An 8,290-nucleotide genomic window follows, 5' to 3' on the forward strand; every position below is an offset into this window, starting at 1 on the left:
CGTGTTCTTTTCTTTGAAGGCCTCTTTTTTTTTTCCTGTAAACTCTATGTCGATGCCATTTCCCAAAAAGCTCTACTTTTGCCTCATCTGACCAGAGAACATTCTTCCAAAACGTTTTTGGCTTTTTCAGGTAAGTTTTGGCAAACTCCAGCCTGGCTTTTTTATGTCTCTGGGTAAGAAGTGGGGTCTTCCTGGGTATCCTACCATACAGTCCCTTTTCATTCAGACGCCGATGGATAGTACGGGTTGACACTGTTGTACCCTCGGACTGCAGGGCAGCTTGAACTTGTTTGGATGTTAGTCAAGGTTCTTTATCCACCATCTGCACAATCTTGCGATGAAATCAATTTTTCTTTTCCGTCCACATCTAGGGAGGTTAGCCACAGTGCCATGGGCTTTAAACTTCTTGATGACACTGCGCACGGTGAATTTTGGCCTGGTATGGCTTTACATTTTTTAACATATCTCGGGCTAGAATTAAGATAAAGAGGTGGGGGAGGCATCATTTTTCTCAGAGCGGTACCGGCTTTCATTTGATATGTCACAAGACGATGTTTCTTTATATTTTGTTTTGGAGAAATCAAATTCAAAATTTTGATGTGTAATTGTGAAAAAAACGTATGTTTTAAAATTGTGAAAAAATGCATTTGTGTTACTTGTGTTCTTGATTATATTTGTACAGGTTTTCAACTTGGGACCAAATTGGGATCAATTTTTTTTAATTTTTTTTTTTTTAAGCCTTGAATTATCTGATTTTATGTTTGTGTGGCTTCTTCCTTTTTTCTTTTCAAATTACAACTTCCTGAATTCAACATTTATATGCAACAATAAAAGAACATAAAAAACAAATACTGTAAGTGCCAGAACAAATACATCTTATCAGAACACAGCTTGTTCAGCATTTTCAACCTGAATGCATTGAACAAACCGAAAGAAAAAAGCTGCTCATATCCTCAAGTGCGATTTTCTAAATAGTCTCATCCTAATTATATGTTAACAAGAGTACAAGAACCAATATTTATAACACCTATTTCTACATGTAACAATTGTTTTTTATTATATCACTAAACATGTAATTTATTAAGAAAAATAGTCCAGTAGATAAATCCTCATTCTATAAAATATGAACTAATCAAACAATTAATAGGACATTTATTTATTTTATTTATATTTATACATTATTTGGTAATTATATGTTGCACACCTAATCAGTTGACACTGGTGTGGTTGGGGGGTTATATTCTTTATTAACATTTATCTGTAATAATAAGGGACATGCATCAAACATGGAGATTAGGACCTCCCTTCTTCTTGTTATCTGAGATGCACTACAATAAGTGTCTTTCCATACTACCTAGTAATTGTACATTAGCATCAAGTCCTCAGTCATTCCTTACATCAGTGACTGCATCAACATATACTGAGCAATGCAATATGAGAACATAACAACATGACTTCTGTATTAATTACTCTACCTTTAATAATAAGGGACATGCATCAAACATGAAGATTGGAACCTCCCTTCTTGTGGTTATCTGAGGTGAACTACAATAAGTGTCCTACCAGAAACACACCTCTGAGAGAGATGGTCCCACTCTAGTGTCATATTACAGGATCTGTATACTGCTAGGCTGACACTAGTTAACATTATAATTTTGTGAGGTGGATCATTCTCTGTACATATCTCACATACAGACCCCACACTTTTAGACCACAGGCTGAACAGATCTGAATTCAAGATTTTCGGAATGACACTGTAATAGTTATATTTTACAATATTATCCCATCGCGATCCCAACTTGAATTTTGGTACAGATGTGGCTAAGGGCATAGCAGGCCCATGTGCATTTTTTAAAATTTTTTAAATAAAACGTTTTTTTCGGAAATGCGTTTTAAAATTTTGCGTTTGCGTTCACATGGGTAAAATATTAACAAAGATACACTTGTGACATATTTGGTGAAAGTCTGTATAGTTCTGAGTAGAATGGCGTTTATTTTGTTTCTCTATCTTTTTTCTAGCCTAAGTTATGAGGAGAAATGTAAAGGCAGGCAACACAGAAATTCGCACTTTTTCTGAACTTTGAAAATCAATTAAAAATCCAAAAAAATTTCTAGAATTTTTTTTTCTTCACATTTTGCATTCTCTGACACACTATTACCAAATAACTAAATCTCAAAACAATTAAAAATATAGAGGGAAAAATCATTGGTTCACTTGACACGGAATGACCCATCTGTGCCCGGGACTCTGTTGTGCAGGTTTCTGTTTCCTGCACAAAACAGGGCAGGAGACGGAAACCTGCAGGCATCTTTCAAATCCATTCATTTGAATGGGTTTGAAAAGTGTCCGGCCGTGAGCGCCTTATGCTCTCTGCAGCGAAACAGGTTTTTTTTAACCGGACACAGAGTCGGACATGCAGTACTCTGTGTCCGGTTTAAAAAAAAACGGTTTCGCCGTGGAGAGCATAAAACGCTCACCGGCGCTCACGGCCCGGACTCTGCATGACAGGTTTCCGTCTTCTGCAGACAGAAACCTGATAACGGAGAGCCGAACGCTGGTGTGAACGCAGGATATGGATATGTACATAGGCTTCCTCAAAAATATTTGCAATAGTACAACACTGTTCACAACAGTTATCAGAGTAAGGCCACATTAAAGAGGACCTTTCATCACTTGGGGCACATGTGGTTTTATATACTGCTGGAAAGCCGACAGTGCACCATACCGTAGCTCTTCACCGTGAGAAGGGCGTTCCTGACAGTCAGTCAGGAATGCCCTTTCTCATAGTAGCGCCTATAGCGCTGTACTGTGAGAGGGGGAGGAATGCCTCCCTCCCCTACTGATAGTACTCATCCATAGATGAGTACTGGGGGGGGGCGTTCCTCACCGCTCTCATAGTACAACACTATAGGCGCTGCTGTGAGAAAGGGCATTCCTGACTGACTGTCAGGAACGCCCTTCTGACGGTGAAGAGCTACAGTACCAGCACCGATAGCTCTTCACCTGGGGCACAGATCGTGAAAGTCAACAGTGCTCTGAATTCAGCGCACTGTCGGCTTTCTAGTGGTATATAAAACTGCAAATGCCCCAAGTGATGAAAGGTCCTCTTTAAGGGTCAGTTCACACGTGAAAACCGCCTAGCTTATTTGTGCGAGGTAAAAAACCTCGAGGAGTTTTTTTGACGCTGTTTTTTGCATTCCACGCGGTTTTTGACGAGGTTTTTGACGCGGTTTTCGCTAGCGGTTTTCGCTAGGGTTTTTTTTTCCTATATGTGCTATAGAAACTGCAGGCGAAAACCGCGCGGTTTTGTGTGCAAAAAACCGCGCGGTTTTGTGTGCAAAAAACCGCGCGGTTTTTTACCGCGCGGTTTTCGCCTCCCATTCACTTCTATGCAATTCTTCAGGCGTTTTACGCCTGAAGAAAGGTCATGTCGCTTCTTCAGGCGGAAAACGCTAGGAGGAAAAAAAAAGTTAGTGGTCTACATAGACCACCATGTTAAAGGAGAGGTTTTTGAAGCGAATTCCGCTGTCAAAAACCTCCCCTTTGCCCACGTGTGAACTAGCCCTAAGTATTCTGATCAGGATTTTGCATCAGTGTTTATAATGCTAAGGCCCCACGTAGCAAGCTACAGCCAAAAAATGCTGCAGACAAGACCGCGGTAGAAATGACTTGCGTTTTTTTCTACAGCATTTTTTACAGAAAGTCCACAGAGTTTGCCTCTTTCTGCCCCTATTATAACTGTACAGAAAAACGCCAGCATTTCTGTATGTATAATGGCATGCTACAATTTTCATACATGCAAACATTTCTGAAATCGCAGCTTTTCCATTGCAGATTTTTTTTTCCTGTAATGTGCGGACGGATTTAGACAGAATCCCATCCACTTTGCAGGTTTTTGCTGCATTATAGCTACATGGGGCCCTTGCCTAATCACAACCGGGAGTGGATCCAAAGCAGAGAAGATATGCAGGTCGATTTTTCTTAGTTTTTGTCACACTCCCAATTTTGGCTTATAAATACAGATATACAAAATAGATTTGAGTTCTACTTCACTCCAGTGTCTGATGTAAATGATAACAAATCTTTTCGGAAAAGTGATGTAATCATGGAAAACCTACAAAAAAAAGTTGTAATTTGACACCATTATTATATTATTCTTGCTGTAATAAAATCCCCCAGTGACTTTAAATGCAAGGCTATTATCTTCTAGTAAGAAATAACAACTTGGCCACAAAGCAGAGGTGCCAGATATTATAGTGAGGTACATATAGTGTGAGGCCAGTGGAAGTGACGTCAGCACAAGAACTCAACACCAGCAGCTTCACAAAATGATTATTCAAACCTAAAGTCACCAGGCACAGAGTACATGGTGACAGTACACCTGATGTCACACTGTCCTGTTTTACTCCTGGACCACAAGAGGAAGATTCAGTTCTGACTGATACATGTGGTATGCAAGTAACCATTTTTAAAAGTTCATTTTAGAAGTTGTGTTACATTTCGGAAACATAGGTACATGTTTTATGCCGCCGAGGAGATGTAAGGGGCTAGCAAGGATGGGTTACCTTCAAAGGGAGTCTACCTAAGCATGATCCCCTGTCACCACCACAATACAGAGTACATAACAGTGGTACACAACATGCCTTTCTTATGTATATCACTTTGAATATGAAGCACTAGGGGATGCTTTCATCTCCCAAAGCAACACATGGAAAATCCAACACCCTGGGTAACCACCTAGTTCGTAGTCACTTCACTAGAGACAGCATGAAAAAGGTTAAAAAGATAGGACAAATGCCTATGATGTTTCCATCTGTACGGTATCTGTGTTGCTTGTCAAATCTCGAATAAGAATAAGGGCTTTTTTGATCATTTGGGCAATTATTACATCATATGATAACACCTCGCTTGTGTGATAAAATGTGTTATTTACCTACTCAAGTGTGCATGTGATCTTTATTACGAGGAAAGACTAGCTGTAAATTTATGGGGTTGTCTGGGCTTAAGCTTGGACAAGTCAGCTAGAATGATGGCATCTGGCCACTATGCAGGGAATAGCTCTGTTTAGTGTATAAGATGGACGCCGGATGCAGCTCCATACAGCGGACAACCCTTTTAATAATGAGGATACTTGAACATATCAACAGAAAGAAAAGACCATTCCAACCTTCCCGGAGAGCCCAGCTCTTCAAACATGACTATAACCTAAACTGTATATGTTTACAGTATATGGTAACTATATATGGTACCTGAAAAATATCTGCAGCAGAAAGGCTAAGTTTTTAAAAACAAAAAGCAATTTAGAAAATCATGGCATGTCAATTTTACCTGCGGAAACTCTGGTGTTTTCCGTATAGACATAATAGGGACAGAACATCCACAGAGGAAAATGCTGCAAAATTGCAATGAAAAGCGCTGCTTCACTACGTGGAGCCTTACGCTAGGTTCACACTATTGCCCGGAGTCTGTTCTGAGCTTTCCGTCTTCTGCATGCAGAAGACGGAAAGCTGTCAGACCGGGTCCGGCTGTGTGTGCCGGTGAGTGTTTTATGCTCTCTGCCGTGAAACCGTTTTTTTTAAACCGGACACAGAGTACTGCATGTCCGAATCTGTGTCCGAGTTTTAAAAAACGGTTTAGCGGCAGAGAGCATAAAACACTCACCGGTGCTCATGGCCAGACATCTTTCAAACCCATTCAAATGAATGGGTGAGAGAGACTCCTGCAGGTTTCCGTCTCCTGCTCAGTCTTGTACAGGAAACGGAAACCTGCATGAACAGAGACTGGGCGCAGATGTGAATTTACATGACCGATGGACAAAACAGTTGTGAAAAAGTCACATTTTTCACTCCCCACATTTTTGCATCTCGGGGACATGGATCCTCATAGGTTTGAGTCTATTGAGGAATATGTTAAAATGGACCATCATATAAACAGTCATGTGAATAGCCCCATTTACACGTATTGAATTGAATGCAGCCATGTAGAAGCTGTTAAGATCAGTCATGTGAATAGGGCTTCTTACATCTCCTTCATATGACTCGCCTGTTGTCATGTATACGCGTGTGGGGAACTCCATGGTAACTGTCATGTAATAAAATGTGTGTGCTTGTGTTTACATGTATGACGTATATACAGTCCTATGAAAAAGTTTGGGCACCCCTATTAATCTTAATCATTTTTAGTTCTAAATATTTTGGTGTTTGCAACAGCCATGTCAGTTTGATATATCTAATAACTGATGGACACAGTAATATTTCAGGACTGAAATTAGGTTTATTGTACTAACAGAAAATGCGCAATATGCATTAAACCAAAATTTGAGCGGTGCAAAAGTATGGGCACCTCAACAGAAAAGTGACATTAATATTTAGTAGATCCTCCTTTTGCAAAGATAACAGCCTCTAGTCGCTTCCTGTAGCTTTTAATCAGTTCCTGGATCCTGGATGAAGGGATTTTGGACCATTCCTCTTTACAAAACAATTCAAGTTCAGTTAGGTTTGATTGTCCCCCAGCATGGACAACCCGCTTTCAAATGATCTGAAAACAAAGATTGTTCAACATAGTTGTTCAGGGGAAGGATACAAAACGTTGTCTCAGAGATTTAACCTGTCAGTTTCCACTGTGAGGAACATAGTAAGGAAATGGAAGACCACAGGGACAGTTCTTGTTAAGTCCAGAAGTGGCAGGCCAAGAAAAATATCAGAAAGTCAGAGAAGAAGAATGGTGAGAACAGTCAAGGACAATCCACAGACACTTCCAAAGAGCTGCAGCATCATCTTGCTGCAGATGGTGTCACTGTGCATCAGTCAGCAATACAGCGCACTTTGCACAAGGAATAGCTGTATGGCAGAGTGATGAGAAAGAAGCCGTTTCTGCAAGCATGCCACAAACAGAGTCGCCTGAGGTATGCAAAAGCACATTTGGACAAGCCAGCTTCATTTTGGAAGAAGGTCCTGTGGACTGATGAAACAAAGATTTAGTTGTTTGGTCATACAAAAAGGCGTTATGCATGGTGTCCAAAAAAAACAGCATTCCAAGAAAAACACTTGCTACCTACTGTAAAATTTGGTGGAGGTTCCATCATGCTTTGGTGCTGTGTGGCCAATGTCGGCCCCAGGAATCTTGTTAAAGTTGAGGGTCTAATGGATTCCACTCAGTATCAGCAGATTTTTGAGAATAATGTTCAAGAATCAGTGACGAAGTTGAAGTTACGCCGGGGATGGATATATCAGCAAGACAATGATCCAAAACACTGCTCCAAATCGACTCAGGCATTCATGCAGAGGAACAATTACAATGTTCTGGAATGGCCATCCCAGTCCCCAGACCTGAATATCATTGAACATCTGTGGGATGATTTGAAGCGGGCTGTCCATGCTCGGCGACCATCAAACTTAACTGAACTTGAATTGTTTTGTAAAGAGGAATGGTCCAAAATACCTTCATCCAGGATCCAGGAACTGATTAAAAGCTACAGGAAGCGACTAGAGGCTGTTATCTTTGCAAAAGGAGGATGTACTAAATATTAATGTCACTTTTCTGTTGAGGTGCCCATACTTTTGCACCGCTCAAATTTTGGTTTAATGCATATTGCACATTTTCTGTTAGTACAATAAACCTCATTTCAGTCCTGAAATATTACTGTGTCCATCAGTTATTAGAGATATCAAACTGAAATGGCCGCTGCAAACACCAAAATATTTAGAACTAAAAATGATTAAGATTAATAGGGGTGCCCAAACATTTTCATAGGACTGTACTGTATATATGTGTTTACAGTTGCTTGTATGAAACGACATGTATGTAGAAATACTCTGAGCCATAGTTTAGTACATACAGTATTTCATTCCTACACAGCAAACAATCTCAGCAATGACATTAATGTATGAATTACAATGTGAGAACTGATTATGTAATAGAATAATCTCTGACAATAATCTGCTCGGGGTCCCTATAGGAGGCCTCACCTGTCTATCCCACCATCCTATAAATACCCCCGTAGTCCGTGCCCTATAGAAGCAGCTACATAACAATGGCGGGGGCAGTGCAGGCTACACTTACCGCTACTAGTGTGATCTGTCTCCACAGCAGGAGGACATATCACACTCCCAGTATTAGGATAACGCAGCTTGTGACTGCAGCGTTTTCCCTCTACAACTCTACATGCGATTGCTGGTAACCCGTTTAACCCCATAGCTGCTGCGGTCCCCATAGAGAAGAGCAGGCTGGCTGGCTGGCTTATCACCTAGCACTAGAGATGTACACTGATATACCTCATGTACTCCATAC

The sequence above is a fragment of the Leptodactylus fuscus genome, chromosome 3 (assembly GCF_031893055.1).
Source record: "Leptodactylus fuscus isolate aLepFus1 chromosome 3, aLepFus1.hap2, whole genome shotgun sequence".
Taxonomy (NCBI): Eukaryota; Metazoa; Chordata; class Amphibia; order Anura; family Leptodactylidae; genus Leptodactylus; species Leptodactylus fuscus.